Source organism: Anser cygnoides, chromosome 7, assembly GCF_040182565.1.
Source record: "Anser cygnoides isolate HZ-2024a breed goose chromosome 7, Taihu_goose_T2T_genome, whole genome shotgun sequence".
NCBI classification, from domain to species: Eukaryota; Metazoa; Chordata; class Aves; order Anseriformes; family Anatidae; genus Anser; species Anser cygnoides.
In genome coordinates, this window is record NC_089879.1 from 10,657,229 (window position 1) to 10,678,106 (window position 20,878).

At 47.7% G+C, this 20,878-nt stretch overlaps 1 protein-coding gene across 2 annotated transcripts in view; it reads right to left on the bottom strand.

The window, feature by feature from the left end:
- SHOC2 (SHOC2 leucine rich repeat scaffold protein) overlaps nucleotides 1-18,154 on the bottom strand; it is a 66,962-nt gene extending 48,808 nt beyond the window's left edge. The window contains exon 1 of one of the 2 annotated variants that reach the window (XM_048060591.2): nucleotides 18,004-18,154. The gene's annotated coding sequence lies outside the window, so the exon portion shown is untranslated. The remainder of the gene's footprint in view (nucleotides 1-18,003) is intronic. The other variant, XM_067000667.1, reaches the window with a different exon arrangement.
- Between the last annotated feature and the right edge of the window lie 2,724 nt (nucleotides 18,155-20,878).

Here is a 20,878-nt window from a genome sequence, read left to right on the forward strand (position 1 = left end):
TTCCAATTATAAATCTCCTCAGTTTTCAAAGTCATTAGCATATCTTGCAGCTAACCTGCTCTCAAAAAATAAATCTCTTTGAAAAGATTGGCATTCTTCAGAGAGAAGAGATAACAACCACAATCGGAATCAGATTTGCTCCTATTTAAGCGTACATTTCCGCTTCATTACAACTAAATTAAATAAAAATGAAATTTATTTGAAAACTGCACAACGATGAGCTGGAGTTGTTTCCTCCAGGAGGACATTTTTCAAAAAGTTTATGTTATATATTTAAATAACACCAGGAAGCAAAACAATTCAGAATATTCTAAATGAAAAATAAAAAAAAAAAAAAAAAAAAACATACAATGACCTACACGTCTTCCCCCATTACTGCTTAACCAGATATTTTTGCAGTACGGGGTTTGTCTGTTTTTGTTACCTGACCATTTCAGACACATGCGTTACACCTGGTCAAAGCAAACTGGTTGAGGCCAAGTTAGTATATAGATAGAAAGAGAGGGTGAAGAAGCTGCTGCACCTCAGAACGTACTTTATAACACACTGATCTCATTTTCCAGCACACGTTTGCCTAAACAAGATGTGACGGACCACTTCTGCCTTCCAAGCGTTCTCACTCAGACGCAAGAAGCAGGAATTGCCAAAGAACTGCTGCGTTCCCTGCGGTCCGGGCGTGCTCTCCGGCCAAGTTCTCGTTAGCATCTGCCGCGTGTGTTTCTAACACCGGGCGCGTTGTGCCTGCACAATTCCCCCTGCGCTGGGGTGCTGCATCAGTCCCGTCCTGCCCTTACCTGGCTGCACGTGGTCGAACAACTTCCCCGTCCCAAAGCCAGCCCGGCGTCCTGCAGCGCTGCGGGAAATGGTGCTCAGCCTCGGCTGGGGAGAGGGAAGCAGCCTGGAAATAGCTTGGGGAACCCCGTAAATTAGCAGCACCACACAAACGCAGGCTCATTACACACCGTGATAAGGTGATGCGGAATAAAATTGCTCCCAAGACTTTTTCAAAGCTTTCAAATGTTCTCCCCCAAGAGCAAAACAGAATTAAAGATAAATGGCATAAAGCAGTCAAATATTATTTAAGCAAATCCGTGTACCTTACAGGTGATTCAGGTAGCACTGTGTGTAGCTACACGCAGCCAGTGCTCTGTGGTAAAGGCTCTTGTGACCACACTGAACTTTTTTAGACTTCACTCCTCAAAACTGATGTTTACTCTTGGAGGGGAGGGGAAGGTTTCTGTTTGTTTGTTTTTTTTTTTTTCCCATTTGTTGGTGGTCGTGGGGATAGTGTTTGTTTTTTTGTTTTTTCTTTTTTTGAGGGGGAGGTGGCCTTGAGGGCCAAGAAGATAGGGAAAAGGTAAGACAAGTTATTTAGTTCACGTGTTTATGACAAAGCTGTTAATAGCATGCTGCTTTGTTCATGTTGAACATAATCCTACAATGCTTTCATGACACCTACCATGTACTCTTGGTTTACACCAGGGACCTGCAGTCTGTTAAGAAGCTGTCTTGGGCCGTGCCGGATTTTGTCACATTCACTTCTGGCCACTTTGAAACCTCTAATAAGAAAACTGCGAGGAATTCCTCTGGCAGCACAGACCTGAATATTTCATACGCCCTGAGCCTGTTTCACCTCCTCAACTCCTACACGCCAACTTCTTTTGATATAAGGCATTCCCACAGAGCAAGTCAAACGCACCGTGGCCGAACAGGCCCTTCCTATCTGGATGAGAAACTCTCTCTGACAGCCCTGTGCTCCCCGCGGGGTCACAGCGGCCATGCCGAGGAGCAGAGAGCTGACACACAACCCGCCCGGAGCACGAGCACACTGAGAAGCGTGGGGCAGGCAGCCACACGCCGCGGCTGGAGCAAGAGCAGGGACAGGAGGCAGCAGCGGTCAGGGGCTCCATATAGAGCCCGGATATAAAAACACGGAGGCAGCAATCATTGCACGGGTGGCGTTCCTGCTCCTTCGTGGTAAGCGAAGGGGTCCTACGGAAGGCAGAAGTACGTAGCAATCAGCGATGCACTGAACATATCTCAACAAGCACAGCACCTAGAGCATTGGAGGCCATCTTCTTCGCACCTGGCTCATTTTGACTGCTTTACACTGCAAACTTAGCTTTCATAACCTCTTAGATACAGTATTTTTATTGTTTTCATTTAAAATACCTCTTCATTTAATGCTTAAAAAAAAAAAAAGAATGACAACATTTGAATTTCTTTTAACTTCTTTCACACTCTTACAGATTCAACTGACGATCCCAGAGATCTCTTTCCCAGGACAGAGGATAAAGCCAAAACAAACAAAGAAAAAAAAACGAAATCTCTGTTCACCTTCCTGTGGAAATCCACACGAAGCCCAGACCTGCCACGAATACCCCTCGTGCTCATCCTTCCCTCCGACGAACCGTACGCCCCAGCCCGACATCCCAACACGACAGCCCCCTAACCAGCTGCGGGGACACGAGACTGCGAACCCCCCAGAGGAGGAAGGCTGCCACTCGCTGCGTTACAAGAGGGTAGGGTTAAGAAGGAGCGCAGCTTCCACCAGCTTTTTCAAGGAGAGGGGATGTACTTTCAACAATCTTAACGAACAAGTTAGAATACGAGCTGCCTGTACGCCAGCTACTCCATAGAAGCAACCTGCATACATACATTTTGCTGATAAACGCTAATTAAATGTTAATTAACTTAGACTGTCAGTCAGTGAAAGAGTGGCATCTTAGGTCACTCCACACCGATTTGATATATCCTTCCTTTTGGTTTTTACACAATCTTATTTAACAAGGACACTCTTGCAGTGTAATTCTTTCAAACATTAGCTAGAAGTTTACACAAGTGTAAGCAAAGCCTGACAGCCTAAATTACCAGTCTTTACAACGATAAAAATAAAATAAAAAAGCAGTTTTGCAAGACTTAGATTCTGTAGGGTTTTTTTGTCCTGATGGTCAAGACATCCACCAGCTAATGAGCTGAACACTATTCTGCTCCTAAGTAGGAGCCCGATTAAAAGATGTCACACGCTAACAATTCTGGAAAACGCACGATAAATTGGGTATCTTCACAAGAACAAGATGTTTTCCTTCACAAGGGAAAAAAAAAAAAAAAGAAAAGAAAACCACTGTGATCCCTTGCAAGCAGATTCTTCAAAATCTGTTCAGATGAGGCATCTTTTTTTTTTTTTTTTTTTTTAAAAAAAGAGGTTTTCAGTGACATTTTTACTAGAAATAGTGAAAAACATGTTTTCTGCTTGCCACAAATCAACGGCATGATACGGTCTTTAGCACGCTTGAAAGGTTTGTACATTGTAAAAGCAGAAAGTAGCAGCAATGATAATCTGAAAAGAGTCACAGAAAAAAATCCAGACACAAACTGAATTAAACACCGCCATACAAATATCATGCCATAAGAAGCCTTTTACCTCATCAATTTCTGATAAATTAAATAAGATAATGGAAATTTAAAAAAACTGATGAAAAAGCAGAACAGCTTAGAGCTCCAGGGAAGGTCCTACCACTACCCCAGCAAAATAAAACAGCACAAACTTGTACTGTATGCCTATTCGTAATGAGCGACACCCTTGCAGCTTACTGTCCTCCGTTTCAGACAGAAAACAGATGTCATTCACACATGTGTAAGTCAGCAAGGATTCACCCGAGCTGTCTGTGAACGTTTAGAAGTTATAAAACAAATGACTAAGAAAAATGCCACCTTTACAGCAGCTCAGGCACGGCAGTGCCTCCCCAGGCGGTGACAGCAGCCTGCAGATACTCACATGGTGCAGGACCTGGCCAGACTGGAGGGACCGGAGGGCTGCACCAGGCAAGAGACGATTCGGGGCATTCAGAGCACCCACATCTGCTCCTCTCTGGATTGCACAGAGGCAAGCAAGCGTTGCAACCAGATTAAAAGAGAATTAGCCCTTCTCTAAAACAAGTGTAACCCAAGAAGTACTACACACATGCAGAAAGCACTCAGAAAAGGTATAGAGACTCACAAACCTGCTAGAAGGACTGAACGAGTTTTATTATGACAATATGCTCCAGAACCACGTGTTCAAAATCAGGATACCATGTTTGTAAATGAACACCCTGAGGATGCAAGGAGAGGGCTTGAAGAAGTGCAAAAGAGCTCCTGAACAGAGAGACAAAGAAGCTAAAACACTGGATACCTGAACCTCTGAAAATAAAAATAAGTTTTATGGTGAAGCTGATTAACCAATATTAACAAATACTCACTACCCATCTGTTCCTTTTTCACTTAACCATTCTCAAAATGGGGGGAAAAAAGGAAAAAAAGGCACAGAATGACACTTCTAAGGAAAACACAAAGGACTAGAGGGAGAGTGAGGGCGGGTACAGGCAGAGGAGAAGCAGCCGCCAGCATTTGCCTGAAGCCAGAGCAGGAGGCCTGGGCATGGTGCGGCTGCCTGTAGGGACAGCAACCAGCAAGGGGTGGAACAGAACCAAAGAGGCCGTGGCACGTAGGGTAGCAGAGAGCAGGGAAGGCAGGGGAGCCAGTCCCTCCCAGGGCAGACAGCCAGTGCCCCCTTCCCTGCACCCGCTGCCTGGCAGCAAGGCACCAGGGGCCGGTGCAGGGCTGCCCCGTGCTGCCCCAAACCTTTCTCGATCCCTCCCTTTGCCGCAAGGAAAGAGCCAGACAGACTACAGCGAGCCTTTGTTCCTCTGCAGGGCTGGAGGATTAGCATGTGTCTGATGAATCCTCCTCCTCGCTGGCAGCCTCCAGCTCCTGTGACTCTTGGACGCGAGGTGGTGCGAACGGGGGCAGCTCCGCTCCCCCACGGCTCCTCCTTTCTCCCCTTCTTCCGTTCTCTGGCAGGCACCCTTCTCGCGGAAGGTGGAAGAGAAGCTGCCATCTAAGAGCTGAACATTGCTCGTCTCTATCACACAAATTCTACCAAACCAAAGCCTTCTGTAACTCTTACACGGACCACAAGTAACGTAACTGGTCTGACAATTCTCGGTATTGGCTCGGTGTTGAAGTGTAGGTAAATGCTCTGAGTGTGTTTTCCTTTTCTGTCTTTAAATGAAGAGATACCTAAAATCAGTTTATATTAAAATCCATGTCCTATGAGGTTCGAACCTCAAAACATTTCAAAGAAGGAAGTTTCAGCTGAAGGGATTCTCATAGGGCTCAATGTGACCTGTGGCTGGGAGGACCAGCAGTCAGAAGCAGGACTCGAGTTTTAATCCCATCCTCAGTTGTTTGCCACACTTGGGGCTGTCTGTAACTCCTAAACTCTTCACATCAGGTCTGGGGAATCTGCTCCAGCTCTCTCTTCTCTCACAGCCAGCCTCTGAACAGAGCACATAACGTTACCGCTAAATCCAGGCCAGCCGACCCCCACCACAGCCAGGCTCACTCCTGCAGGCTGCATTCAGCGTACTTAATCCTATACAATATTGTCTCTTTCCTACTGCTAGCATTTATTAATAAAACTTCGGTTTTAATTCAGGAGTTCTTAACTTAGATCTCTCTCCAGAAGAACGGGTATCTTCACGAGATGCTTTTGTGGCACAATTGCTTCGCTTTTATTTACGGTCACAGCTTAATCCCGCAGGAGCCCACCAGAAAGCTGCCTACACATCCATCCATCTGTCCGTCCACCCTTTGGCCATGGTACTGCTATGTCCAGCGAACTGGATGAGGCTACAGAGTGGTACCTAAGGAAAAGCTCAGTGCTTGAAGCACTTGCGGCCCCAATAGCCCTGCCACCTCCCCTTCCAAAAAGCCGAGTCCCTGATGTACCCCTCAGGCCAATTCTGTGGATGGCCACGAAGCTCCACTGCCCTGCACGCCAGGTTCATGCTCGCATACCCAACACACGAAGCTGCTAAGAGAGACAAAAGCTTGAATGTCACACAGAAACAAAACCTCTAAAAAGGCAACAGAACTTACCGCCTTCCACCACTGAGCAGATGACATTTTTCTGTGTGAATCAGATCAAGACAGAGATCTCGTAAAATAACTTCAGCAGAAACAAAACAAAAAACCTACGTATTTTAAAACTAAACTTAAAAGGTTGGGGGATTGTTTAAGAAGAAACCCTTACAGATTCCATGTGACCATAAATCAGACACTGGATGTCTGCACACACCACCGCGAATGTGAAATTTTCAATACCTGGGAGCGAGCAGAAAAAGCACGAAGCGCTTCACCTGCCACACAATGTGAGGTCAGCAAAAAGACAAACTAGTACCTAAAGCATCGATCCATTAGAGTTTGATCTCTCTCTGAATTCAGTTTTTAACTGCCACAAACCAATTTAAATACTGTTACAAACCCAGAATACTATAAACCTGGAACCCTTACAGACCCCTATGGCAAGAAACGACTATTTGGGGGTTTCCCCTCTGGAATCAGAAGTAAACGCAAACAGTAATTGCATTTGATCACTATTTTTGGGACCTCAATTCCTATACTTATAAACAGCTCCCAAATGCAGGTGCAGAACTCAAGAGCAACTCAATCAACAGTGAAACAAGATTATTTACTGTAGTGCTAAAGTAAATTGAGAGTGAAAATTTTGCATGTTTCAGATAAAGTACAGCGCTGATATTCTGTTTGGTTTTGTTTGTTTGTTTTTTAATATTTTCAAGAATATCAAAAACTTGCACGTATCCTTACACTCAGAGAAAAAAAAAAAAAGCAAGCATGAACCCAACAGAGGACAACCAAATCTCTCCATTAAAGAAATTATGGTAGGAAGCACAGCTGTTCACCATAGTTAACTCAAAAAAAAAATTAAGACTTGCAAGAAAATACGATCGCACTTGGTTAAGTGTTTTTTTGAGCCATTCAAATCTGTACTTCAGCTGAAATTTGACAATTTATAATCTAGTAACTAAAACGTCCTCTTCAGAAAACTAAACCAACCACAAACAAGAAGCAGAAGGCACAGCCATATCCCAACACCTCCCCAGCACCTCCTGGAGTTCCCTTCCAGTTCTTCAGCCACTGAACCAAGAGAACACGGCTTAGCTTGAGGGATGCGGCCAGCCCTGCGTCCCTAAACACGGGGGGAAAGTTTCCAACATTTCCAGAGAGCAAGACGGTTACAATGAGCATGCTTAGCTCTTGAAGTCTTATTTTAAATAAATAAATAAATAATTTAAAAAGAGATAAAAGAACAGATCTGAATGGAGCCAAAAAAACCCACCATCTGTTCTAGTCAGAATTTCTTTCTTGCCTCTATTAACATCAGGAGCTCTCATTTCATTACTTATTCTTTCTGGATTTTTTTTCAAATATTAAAAGACTTGCATAAAAGGCACATTACTCCTTCAAGAATCACTACATGTCATCAGAGAAGAAAAAAAAAATCAGGGAGCAATCCACAAGTGAATTTGGCAAGCTTCACAAACCACCGCATTGCAAAATAATCTTTTTCTTCTCCCTTCCTTTTTGTTTTATAGCTCACGTATAATGGTAGAATTACACCAGTGTCAGCATATGAGAACTCCTCATACCGAAGAGCAAACCTCACAGGCAAATGGAAAGCTTGATTCAAAAGAATCAAATGCCTTGCGCTGGTGAATTAGTCTGCCCTGCGATCACGTGTTTAAGTGTACACATCAAAAAAAAAAAAGCATTTCAATTTGTCACTACTTTTCAAGGTTGGCTATTTTATTTCCATTAGCCTGTAAGCACTAGGCAGTGCTAGAAGCTGCGTGTTAACAACAATCGGAGCCAAACGGTGCTCTCAGATACAAAGTGCCCGTGGTCACATCAGAAGAAGAAAAAGGATCGTCCAACCTGTCCCCCTTGATCTGCTGGTAACAGAACTCACGGTGCTTACATACTGATTACAGTTTTGACAGCAAGGAAGATCAGAATTCAAATGAATCCTAAATGCTAAAGCTGTGGAATTATCATCTCTACGATGGATCAACGTAAACCTCGTACTAAAGCAGCCCCCGTAAAAGTGGTCAAAGTCTGGGCAAAAGGGAACATTTCCAGCATCAACCAAGTTCTGCCCATGCACTCCTGGTATCGGAAAAGCAGCACGGCTTGCAGTGAACGAGCAGATCACACACCTGCTGTACATATGGACGAACCATCAAAGTACAACTGCAAAAATGCAAACTTGTTAACAAGTTCCTTAGTCTCTCATCTCGTTCATAAAACACTTTCTACAGTGCTGACTTTAATTTAAAGATCGTAACTAAACCAGATAGCCCAGGCTGTCACCCACCTCACCCCAGATGCTCAGACAGAAAGCTCACTCCCGACAGGCAGGCAGAGGTCCGAGCACTCTGCACTTCAACGGGCAGCAACCCGAAATTCAGCCCACGGCCTTTTACAACCACACACAGCCTGTGCGGAGCTCTCTCTGAAGCCCATCGTCGCCAGCCATGAAAATGGCTTTGCCATTGAAAAAGCATACGAGAAAAGTTCACATCCTTATCCGGCGCCTTCTCTAAACAGAAATCTAACGACCAGCAGTATTTTGGAACTAGCACTTCTCATACAAACCTTCCGTACTCACTCTCCCTACTTCTGTTTGAAAGCTTTATACATCTAGCTAGGCTGCCAACCAGGAACTTGATGGTTGGAGGCTCCCACACACCAGTTACTTGCAGAAAGCCTGGCCATGCACACACACACTCTGGGTCAACACGAACAGAGGCAGCGTAACTCACGTTACTCTGGGGTAAGGGAACGCAGACAAGCAGTTACAATGAGTAGCTTTCATGCTCCAAATTCACACCTCCTTACCTCACATTAACTCATTCGGGTGTCACAAAGTAAGATATTTATTTACAACAAAGATTACAGAAACTTTTTTTTGGAGCATTTCTTATTTGTTGCAACTCTATGTGCTGTGTTTTCACTGTTAATTAAGGGGCTTCAAAGACGAAATGACCCGAAGTGAAATTGTACAAAACACCATGGGAAAACGTAGGAGATGCAGCGGTGAAAGCACGCTGTTGATCACCATGGGACACAACTGATCAGCTTCTATTACAGATTTCTGAAACCCTACCATGAAGCCAACAGACTGGACCAAAACCAGGAGGCACTTATGGACGTACCACAGCCGCCCCAGGCCCCTTGCAGGCAGCACGCTCACTCGTTGCCGCACCACACGCTCAGAGGTGTAGCACGTCACTGCGTGGCTCTAACTGCTGACAAACATTTCACGGCAGCAGCCGTTTGGCACCCACTGCTTTGCCCTGGCAGCAGCGGGGAGCAGGCTGTAACCCACCTCGGTCCTGGCTCGGCGTGACCAGGGCAGGCTCCCACCAGCTCACAGCATCGAGTCTCCGTTCCTGCTCGTCGTGAGCTTCCCTGTAACTTCTGCGCCCTGACTTCTCCATTCCAGTGCAAAAGGGATAGTATGCATATCACAGGGAAAGGTCAGAAGGTTAATTCAAAGCCATGAAAGCCTACAAGGTATTTTTGTTACTGTCACAGCAAGTTTGGTTTGATTTTTTATGCGCTTTTGAAGCAGAACACTGCATCAAAAGCCAACGTGCATCTTGAGATATGCAAGAAGTTGTTACAGAAGCGGAAAACTGGTTCCCTATTCTCATCTCTTTCTCTTTTATTTTTACACAACCCGATTTTGAGAAAAACATTTAGGTTTTCGTTGCCACAGGAGGGCAGGAGCATGTAACACTACTACACCAGTTTCTTAGAGAGAGCAGAACAAGCAGCGGGAGCTGGAACGCAGCGAGAGCCAAGCCAGAGACCCGGAGCGTGATGGAAACTCAGTCATACCAGCGGAGTTAACTGCCTGGTAATGAAGGCGTATGCATCCCATCTGCTTGCTGCAGAAGAGCTGGAAGGGGTTCAAAAACGGGCCAAGACAGACATACCGGCAAATACACGATGCAAACATGTGATCCACGCTCAGAAGTTTACCCCGTCGACTCGGACAGGGGCAGGCGCGCAGGCAGGTTCGCAGCGGGACGCGAAGCGTGTCCTCGTCACGGCCTGACTGCCGCTGCCCGTTGAGAACAGACAGCTTCCCCGGGTAATTTGTTCATTCATTAATTCTCATTGCAGGAGAAAGTTCTGGCCGGCACCCAGCAGCTAATTGGTTCAATAACCAGAATCTTGGTTTAGGAGGAGAAGAAAACATAATGCCGCAGTGACAGCATGCAAGTGAAACCTCGCTGTCTGGGTGGGTACGGCTCAGGGCTTCGAGAGAGCTGGAGCGCAAAAACCATTTCTGAAAGACAGCTAACAGCTGACATGCAGGGGACAGCTACCAACACTTCTCTGAAGACTTCCGGCAAGTAAGAGGGGTGACAAATTACTGCTGTAAAGATGTACCTAATGGTGCCCCTAAAGCACAGAAAATACATTTATGGACGACGTCGTGAAATAAAAAATCCAGGTTGTTGTATCCATTTGGTGAGTTACGACTCATGGTGATAATACTTGAACTTTTGTTTCCTTCCTAACTAGGCCTGCCACACACAATATGCTATCAAGAAAGCTGCCAAACAATTGTTTGAATGTTCAAAAAAAAGCCAAATATGCAGCCCACCGCACACAGAACAAATACGATAGCCTGAAATCTGCCTTATTCTGCATGCTGTACAGGAGTTCAAAGGAATCAGAGGGACTTGCCAGAACAAAATTTGCTGCACAACCACAAGTTCCCATGTACCTTAATTCACATCACTTACTAACAGAAATTTCCCCTCTCGTGAAAACGGATAATCTAAAACATGAAATTCACTGAAACTCGGGTAACTGCTCTCATTATAAAATTCCCTTTAATAAGAAATACTTTAGGTTTTGCAAATACTGTACAATATGCATAGGCATTAAATTTTAAATTTTATTAGAAAAGTAATTGCCACAGATTGAGTACATTAACGAGCACATTTGAACTACGGCTTCATTTAACCCATTCATCCCTTCAATAAGAAAGCTGTGCAAATCAACCTGCATACTTTACGGGATTTTTCTTGGCTTTAAAGCCTTTGACTGTACAATAATTTGTACAATCAATGCACAAGAAACAGCAAAACCAAAGCTCGGGTACTCCAAGTGTAATGTCACGAGCAAGAGCAGGATGGGTTTCCATTACCGGTCCTTCCTATTCCGCTACCATCAGCGTTTTGCAGGACTACAGAGATGGATTCTCTGGTAGCCCCTGACTTCCTCGTTCAGGAGGTGACTTTTTCGCACTACTTCTTTTTATGAAGACCTATTTTAGACTGCTGTGTAATTGTGTTTACGTATCTGGCCACCTGATGCCTCCAGGAGCCGTATAGTTTGCTAGTGAAGTCATTTTCTCTCTGCTACCCTCCGTGCCTCCACGTAACCGAACACTTCTAAGCAGAACTGAGCGTGCAGGGAAACGTGAAGAATCCTCTCAGCGTGGTTATCCCTTACAATTAAAAGAAACGCGTGCTTCTGCTTTTCTGCGGCGGCTGACTCGAGGCGGGGGGAAGGGAATACAGAAGCCCTGTCCGAAAAGCACAAAACTATCAGCAGGATTTCAGCAATACGGCGGTTCACCTAATGACGAGAATAAAGGTTTCTCTCCGAGGGCTGACCGGGGTTTTTCCTTGTTGAGTTGTGGGGAGAGAGGGAGAGATTACAGGCTGGGTTGTGTGTGTTTTGTTGTTGGTATTGGTGGGGTTTTATTTACTTGCTTTTAAATGAGGATGAAAATAAACTCCAGTATTTTGCTGGATTAGCTATAACACGAAGGTAAAATAAGACTGAAGCCTAGTTACGAACCTGAACCCTGCTACAGCACCATGCTCTTAACTCAGTACCTGCAGGTGCACCGTGTGTCGCTTTGGCCAATTATTTACAAATTTACTAAGACTTTCACTGCACTGCTACACAAGCTTTAACTTGCAGTGACACTCTGAATGCCTTCTTTCATTTCAGAAATATATATATATATATGCAATGGTTATAATTGCTTTTCTTTTTGACACATGAAAATTTCCTCCCAGGACAATGATAAATCAACATGATTAATGCTATGCATTACAAACCAGATTATAACCTCACTTTCAGCATTAAAAAAATACAGCAGTGGAAAATCTCACTATCCACAAGACCGGACAGTCCGCACGCTGCAATTTCACAGACTACCATCGTGGCAGGCCACAGGAGAGAAGCCTCAGGCAGAGCAGAAGAGAACAGCCCCCCGGTCTGTGACATTTAGGTGACCAGGACACAGACGAGAGGAAGGAAAAGAGCAAAGCCTGAGTCTCCACGATCGTTGCTGCACCTTGCCTGTGAGTAAATATCGGGCCCTGGTGCTTTTTGGCTACCAGTCAGGCAATTCTTCCTGGAAGTAATAGATGTGTTTATTTTTCCTTCCCAGTCAACGCAAGACGACAGACCAACAGAGAGCTCTGACCATTTAAACTGTCAGGAGCCACCTCTTCAACTTCTTGATTTAATACTGATTCCTATTAGGATGGAAACAATGAAAGCACAGATCGAAATACCACAGCAAATCCTGAAGTTTTGCCAATATTCTTTGGAGTACTAAACCGACACGATCTGCAATATTGAATGGATAACAAAAACGCAAGCCCATCTACAGTATAAGTGTTCTACGTCTGAAGGTGTCAGGGTTTCGTGATTTTTATTCTTTTATAATGTTAGTTACTTCACCTTGTATTTCTGTGTTCATGGAACACTTCCTCTAAACTTCTGGTAGACAAAACACAAGCTTTTGACGCTCTAAGTGTTAAAAAGCTGGGTTGTAGTACTAGCTATCCTGTTTGCAGCACGACACACAACGCCCAAGTCAATGACTATGCAAGTTCCAGGCAAGTTTAGGGCTTCTTGCACGAGCATCGCGTGCTGTTTCAGAAACCTGCGCTGTCATAACTTCAGTTCCAACAACAGGGTCCTTCATCATGCCATTAACCTAACCAACTACTGCCGCTTTAATACGTGCAAAGAAGCAAAAGAGCGACAAACTACTGACATCAGATCCAAATTAAAAAGAGAAAGACCACAGCCCCGTTTGATTTCAACATCTTTCTTGCTGCAGCCTTCGCAAACTAAACCATGTCAGACAGAATGAGCGCTCGGACCACAGCTGACAGGCCAACAAATCCAAGTACTAGTGTAATACACCACCCTCCCCTAAATCTGACACACAACGCGTTAATAACAAGGCTGTGGCTACGTGCAGTGAATTCAAGCCCCTAACGATTAAAAAAGAGTCACTAGGCACCTACTAATCGCTGCGAGTCAGGTAAGTGTCACTGCTCGCTGCTCTGGTTAACAACTCTGTAAAGCACACTTAGGACAGGTAGGCGATGGCAATCTGCCACCAGTTCCCAAAAACAGTCACTGGTTTCAGTCACATCGCCGTGTCGACACTTTCAAAGGAAATTTAGGGCGGTTTTGGTAAAGTTAGTCATAAGTCACTGAACGTTTCAGCACCAAAACAATGGTGGCACAATATTTTGCATTCCTCATGAATAAAACATTCCCACAGACATCTATAGGCATTCTGGAACTAGAATAAATGCAAGACCAAGTCTCGAGCAAACATGTTTTGCAACCCCAAATATAGTCAGTTTAGAAACAGTTGGTGAAAAACTGCTGAACTGCTTGAGGTCGCGGGGTTTTGGTGGGGTTTGTTGTTGTTGTTTCCCTCCCTCTGAGCGGCTCTATCAACCTGTGGGCTGAAGGAGTGGGAGACCAGAACACGGGTAAGGTAAAACTGCACCTCATCATCACGGAGGGAGTTTGCCATTTAATAAAGATGGGTTTCAGAACCCCTCTCCGAGGCAATCCCAGCCACGAGCAGGATCCAGGCCACAAAATGAGCCTGTTTTAAAGCGTGGCAGCCAAAGCAGCGAGAGGGTGAACTGAGATGTGCTGCAATATTTATGCAGCCATTATCATGCAAATGCGCAAGGTACCAGAAAAGCTGTTTGCATTGGTGCCCAACCCCTCCAGTCTCCGCACAATGCCAGCAGAAAGAACAATTAGGATGCATGCATAACAAAAAGCCTCCGACCACAGGGCAGGCAGCTCCGCTGAACCGGATACAGAAGCTATGGCATCATCAGGGCTCCGTGGAAATACCCTCTCGTGGAGCACTTCGGACCTCCTGCTCCTCCGTAGGCCATTTCCAGGTATGAAAGCGGGGGGAAGACGAGCATGGGAAAGGTAGGAGCCAGCCACAGCCCCCTGCCCGGGCAGGCAGGGCCTGTGGGCCACGCCAAGCGATTGACAAGCAAACAGCCACAGACCTTCCTGGGGCACCGCAGTTTTTGTAACAAAAAGGGAGGCGGGTGTGCAAATCAGGATCTGGTGTACGTACACCCGCTCAGAACGCGGGCTGTCCTTCCGCAGGGAAGCCAAAAAGCAAGCGTGGTCAAGGCCGGCCTGTGCCTCTCCACGTTCACCTCCAGCAAAGCATCACTAAAAGCTGCGCAAGCACGGCAGGTTGTTTTAAGAAGTTGTGTGACCACACGCAGCAGTGTTTATCTACACCAGTTCCCTGCCTCTTCCCGTATTCTCACGCTGATCGGCACGGCCACGGCGCTAGATAGGGACAGGCTGCACGCCCGCGTTTCCCTCCTAGGGCAAGCGCTTCAACTGCGGCCATCTCCAACCCGGCTAAAAGTAACTGCGTGGTACTGAATTACTTTTTACAAAGAAATCAACACCACATAATTACAAGGCATATCCATTACCTAGGGGGTCAGCGATGGCAAAATCCCTGGTAATTAAAACCCTCTTTCTGCGAGATCGTTGCTTTGCTATACCCCAACTGCCTTTCCTGAGCAAAATTCAGTGTCAGAGAACACCCAGATTTAATAGCACGCTATTTGCATTTCACAACACGGCCAAGCCCAAGCAACGCAGGAGAAAAAAAAAAAGAAAAGGCAAATTAAGGTCAATGGGTAATATCGCAAACATTACCCTCTTTTTATACAACCTGTTACATTTTATCTCGGGAGATTTTGTAACACACCAGGACTACTGTATGAAACAGACTAGAATATGTCTCAGCCAGTACAATTTTAATGTAAACAAGGGCTCTTTTTATCTCTACAATCTAGCTACAACTGGTTGTTTAATCTTCACTACGGTGTCCTCCCCAGCCCTCTCTCTCTCTCTCTCGCACACACAAACCCACCAGAAAAAGACAGAAATACCTCCTCCGAGACGAAGAGTTGCCTGCAATAAAAATAAATAGCAGGTATTACAGCGACAGAGGAAAGCAAGCAGCGCTTCGCTTAAAAGAGCATCCACAGAGCTGTCCCACAAAGGAAAAAAAAACAAGAGCAAGCCAGGAGCCTCGAATGATTTTGGGTGGGAAAGGCGGAGGGCCAGGCGGGGTGGATGCGTGCTGCTCAGGCTCTGGCCCCGCTCTGCTCACCCAGGAGCAGGTCTGGAGCTGGGTCCGGGTCCAGGCCCTGGCGCGCTGGGCAGCGGGGTCTGTGCGGGGCCGGAGCGGAGGCAGAGCAGGCAGAGCTGGCTTTCAGGCGCACGCACGGACACGCGAGTTTTCGTCTTTCCTCAGACAGGAAGGAAAACCCGCTGGAAGAGAGAAACGGCTCCTTTTTAGCACCTACCCAAATTCTCCACGGCGATACTACATCTGAGATCTCTCAGTGCAGTCTCGTCTCCTTATCGCCTGCCCAAATCGTCCCAAAAGGGAGCTCGGTTATTTGCACGGCTTCCTTAGCCTGATCAAGAAGAGATCAAATTTGATCTTCCCAGCCAGAGCAAACAGGAGATACTTTTATGGCCCTGACTCGATTAATATGCATGAGCATTACGCACGCACACAAACACACGCCTGCACCTCTTTCACGGGCGTTGCACACCGGCGAGGAGCAGCCGGCCCGCACGGCGACGAGCAGGATCGCCACACTCCGCTCCGGCAGCGCCACGCGTTTCTAGAAAGCCACAGCCAAGCAACAATAAATCCAAGGGTTTCCTAAAAGGCACACACACGGCAATCCCCGGAGAAATTCACCCCTGTACGAAAGCTAAGAGAGCGTGAAGACAGACGGAGAAAATATCCATCCTCGGAAGGAATCCCGGCCACGGAACGAAATTCCTGGAGGAGCACACACCCGTCGGGGCGATCGGTGTCACCACAACAAAGGAACGCCCCTCCCAGCACCTCCTGCCTCACTGACATCTCGGCTCGCCCGGGGAAGGGAAAACTACCCCGGGAATGGCAGCCAACGCTCTTTACAGACCCTACCCTCGCCGTCACCCCTGGGAAAAAAATCCTGGGGGGTGGTTAACATCTCTAGAGAGCGCGGGAGAGAGGGACGCGGCAGGAGCCAGCATCCTCGCTGAGGATGCCTCGGTATTCCTCAAAGGCAGGCTGTGGACGCGCGGAGAGCTTTGTCTGGAATCATCTCTCCGCGTTACAAGATTATACCTAAAATGAGTTTTGCCCGATGTACGTGTTTTGCCTTGCCACACGTACAGAAATCCTGATGACTGACAAATATTAGCCTAAATTAAAAGGAATCCAGCTTCAAGTTATGAAAATAACCCTTCATTTTGCTCACCCAGAACAAAGAATAATTACATAGAAAACCAAGACAGTCAAGCCCAAATCATTCAAAAGGAATTAAGAGGATAAGGGTGTTACTAAAATTAAAATGTATGCACAACAGAGTATTAATAAATTCATAGGATACAGTAAATCTCTCCCAAAACCAAGCTAGGATTATATCAAGATCACCATACAACATATGCCTGAAATATGGCTGTAAATAAGTGTGACTTAATTTGACCACCACCTACTTTAAGCCCTTGATTTTATAAATAGAAGCGCCCAATAACGCCTAGTGATATGTATATTAAAAAAAACAGTTTAGAAGGTAAAAAGGGAAAATAATAAGTAGAAAGCCGAATGTACAAACAAGTAGACAGCAGAAAATTAAAACCTTGAATCTAATTACCGAAACCAGTTTAATTTGTATTTCAGCAGTCACAGAAATCTCTGCTGCAGCCATGACAATACACACAACTACAACTCCTCATCTTTACTATTCTGCCTCAAAAGCGTCTTTGTGCGTGCACGTGTGCAGAAGCGCACAAAACGCAGGCTCCCACAGCCCCATCTCAGATACACCCGTCAAAAATCGCTACCGATACTTTCGTGTTAATTTAGCTTTGTGACTGTTTTGTTACGCACGGTGATTTTGTGTTCCCTTCCCGCACCTGCTCCCGACGAAGCCCGTCGGGCCGAGGAGCTCCACACTTTCACGCAACTTCAGCACCGCCGAATTTCTCCCCGGCTCGGGCGCCGTGGCGCTGGCAGGCAGCACACGCAGCCGCTCACCTTACCTGAGGTTACCAGAGCCTTTCAGCCACCCCGCAGGGACGGACACCAAGAGCTGGGCGAAACCCAGCTCCAGAGCCACGGGTACTCGCGGGCAGCTGTCACTCGGCTCCCTCAGTGCCACCCCTAGATCCCGGGCACCGCAGGAAGGCGATGACTGCTGGAAGGGGACCCTGCCTGCCTGCCTCCACCACAGCCGCCACGACGGGAGCGGGGGGCGCGGGCCGGGCCCCCCCCGGCCGGGCCGGGGCAGCGCACGCAGGGTGAGGGGGTCACTGCGCTCCCCCCAGCTCCTCCTCGGGGCCGGCCAGGAGGAGAGGTGAGGCGGCGAGGCTGGGCTTCCTCCTTTCTTTATTTATCCCCCCCCTTCCTCCGCGCTGTGCCACCCCGCCGCGGCACGGAGGAGCTCAGCACCCCGCCGCGGCGCCCCCACGGATCCGGACCCCCCGAAATCCCCTCATATCCCCCCCGTATCCCCCCACGGGGCCCCCCACCCGCCGCAGCCCCTCCACCCCGCCGCAGCCCCGGGAGCTCCGTGAGGGGCCGTAGGGGGGAAAAAAGGGGGGGGTGGGGGGGCAGGACCCGCGCGGGGCCCTCCCCGCCTTTGTGCCCGCGGCCTCCCCGGGGCCCAGCCCGCTGTCAGCCGCCGCCGCCCCTCAGCCGGCCCCGCCGCCCGGTGCCCGCTCCCCGGTGCCCCGGCGCCGTACCGTGCGGCTCCGCCATCCTCCCGCGGCGCTCTCCGCACCCCCCCCGGCCCCGGCGGCCCCGCTCCGTGCGCCCCGAGCCGTCACGGGACTCCCCGCCCACGGCCCTCCCGCCCGCCGCACCACGGGGGCGGGCGCGGCGCGGCGCGGCCCGGCCGACGGCTTCCAGGTCACGGCGCCGCCGCCATCTTGGCGCCGGGCGGAAGCGGCCCCCGTTGCCCGTGGAGACGGCGGCGCCGGGGACGGGCCCGGGTCCCGCTTTTCAAAACCCGTGTATTCGGGATTTAAAATAAAGCTTTGTGCTGGCTTTGCCGTTTTCGTGGTGAAACGTAACGCTAGGAAGCTGAAGTAAAGCGCAGCAGGGCAATCGTCGCTGGGCAGGGAATCGGCCAGCAAATACACGCTGGTAGCTGCACCCTTCTGCTGCAATTCCTCAAATATGTCTCACAGGACCGGTGCCACAGTAACGCTTGTGCCAACAATCCAAACTAACAGGCGTTTTTGCGACGGCAGAGTTCATCCGTGCAAGACTGTTTTTTAATCTGCACAAATGGAGCAGTTAATTTTGGGTTACAATACTGGATGCTGGGGAGCTGAGCTCCAGCCTAATCCTCCAGCAGCACTGCTTCTCCCAAAGTCTTCACAGACATAGACCTGTCCCAGCGTAGAAGACAGCCGTGAGAGTCAGGATCCTTAAAAGTATTAGTTAAGGGTCCCTCAGCTTCAGGGGACTACAGTGACTGGCCCATACTTTGAACCTGGTGGTACTGTGGCTGAGTACTTCTCCTTAAGAGAGATCCACAGACAGTAACTCAGAAGTTCCTTGGTCTCCATTTCCCTAAAAACCTGTAGAACCACGAGAGGATCTTGAATTACTGCCATTCACGCTGAAAGGAACAGCAGGTCAAATAAAATTAATGAGCATTTCATAACCTACATCTGTGGACAATCTGAATTAAGGTTTCGCAGGCAATTTCATTTGGACATTGCCTAACTTAAACGCATGGCTTTGCAACCTTAATAATGGTCCTTCAACACACGTAATACTCCCTGTCTTCCCAAAAAAGGACAGCTGTCATTACAGGATCACGCAGCATCACAGCCCTTCCCTGGGTCATCGGCAGTACTGGTACCTTTACGTGCCGGACACAGACCTCTGCCCCTTTCACTCACAGAGGCAGAGGACAGCAGACTGTTATCCTCTATCTAGACCAGCACTGGAGGGAGATGAGTCCTGGAATTTGGATTATTCAGTGGGTACATATGACCATTCCTAAGGCTATTGAGTATTTACACAGTTGTTTCAAGCACATTTTCTACAAAGCAGTGTGATTTATTAGGAGCTAGATCTTACACAATGAACTAAAATAAAGCAATTAATTAGTTAAGCTTGCTTAAGCTGACCACGAGATCAATACAGCAACTTCAGAACCATCTTTGACTGAATTCAGATACCTCTGATATAACAGCCCTGCTTGCCTTTTCTTAATTTAGTGGCTGCCAGACTAATGAATCGACCCTTTCTCTCTTGTTCATGTGGCCTTTTTACTACCTCCTCCCAACTGTAATTTTTTTCATCTCACTACAAGAAAGCTCTCTCTCCTCCCCCAGGCAGGCAGCTGCTGCCACCTCGTCCCAGAGCACTAAATTCTGGCTGTTTCTGGGGCAGACCAACAAGAGGCAAATTCTTGGCCAGCCATGCCACAGCGAAGGCCAGCCTCAGGGAAGCTCTGCCCCACTGCCAGGGTGTCCCAGCAAGCACATCCCCCTGTGCCCCTGTACCCAAGCTTTCCCTTCCGCCAAGCCCACAGCTCTCCCTGGTGCTCCGCTCCCTCCCCTCTGCCTGTGCCTGATCAAGGCTTTCAGACTCAATCACCTGCCTCTCCTTTCTTAGCCTCCAGTGCTGCCTTCAGCTTCAGTTCCCCACGCCTTGCTCAGTCTCTTTTGTCCAGTTCTTCATCCGACTTCCTATCCCCCCTGACTTTCGTTGTACTGACAAACTGAAATCTGCCGTGACTTCGGTCCCTCCCCTGCTGTCAGTTCCTCGCACAGCCAGTCTCAGCATGAAACCCCTCTAATTCCCAGTTTCACTTTCTTTGTGAATCTCAGCCTCCTTCCATCACATCAAAGCTCCAAATTCCCGGTCTTAGGCTTTGCCTTCCTCCCTTCTGCACCTCAGCCTACCCAGGCCTTCCTGCCTTACCCTATTCCTTTCCCTTCTCTTGAACCATCGGTTTACCAGACGTTTGGCTTCAGTCTCTTAGCCAAGGCTTGCAACGTGTCCCGCTGTTCTGTGGGAGAGAAGCATGCTTTGAAGGCTGATGGCATGATGAAGACCGTTTCATTTTGTGAGCGTCATACTGATCACAGAAATAGCGTATGACTTCAGCGCTGCTTTTCTGTCTTCACCTTGAACGTAATCTTGGCTCTACTGCCTTTATCACGGGTATACAGAGAGTGGGGAGGCTGGAAGAGCTGGCACAGCTGAGGAGCTGAAGGGGACAGAGGAATGGTGCAAGGCACAGGAACCGTACCTGGGGGATGCACACGGACATGCAGAGCCATCAGCAATGTCCAGCGACCAGCACTGTGACAGAGTGGCCAGCGACAAGATCCGTCACATCGAAGAGAGACTCTGCCCCGCCAGAGCGAAAGCTTCTGCTGTTGCAATACAAAGGATACAAAGAAGGGGAACCTCAAAATGTGGTTCTTAGTTAAGGGCTGCAGTACTGTAAGATGTTGCTATTTTTACTGCCTGTTCCTTTTCTGTGTTCAGTCAGGTCTGCTCACAAAAAATTATTTTTGCTTTTTTCCTCCCATTGGTTCTACAAAGCAAACACACACATGAGAAAAGAATGGAGTTTGGCTAAGGTGCCTG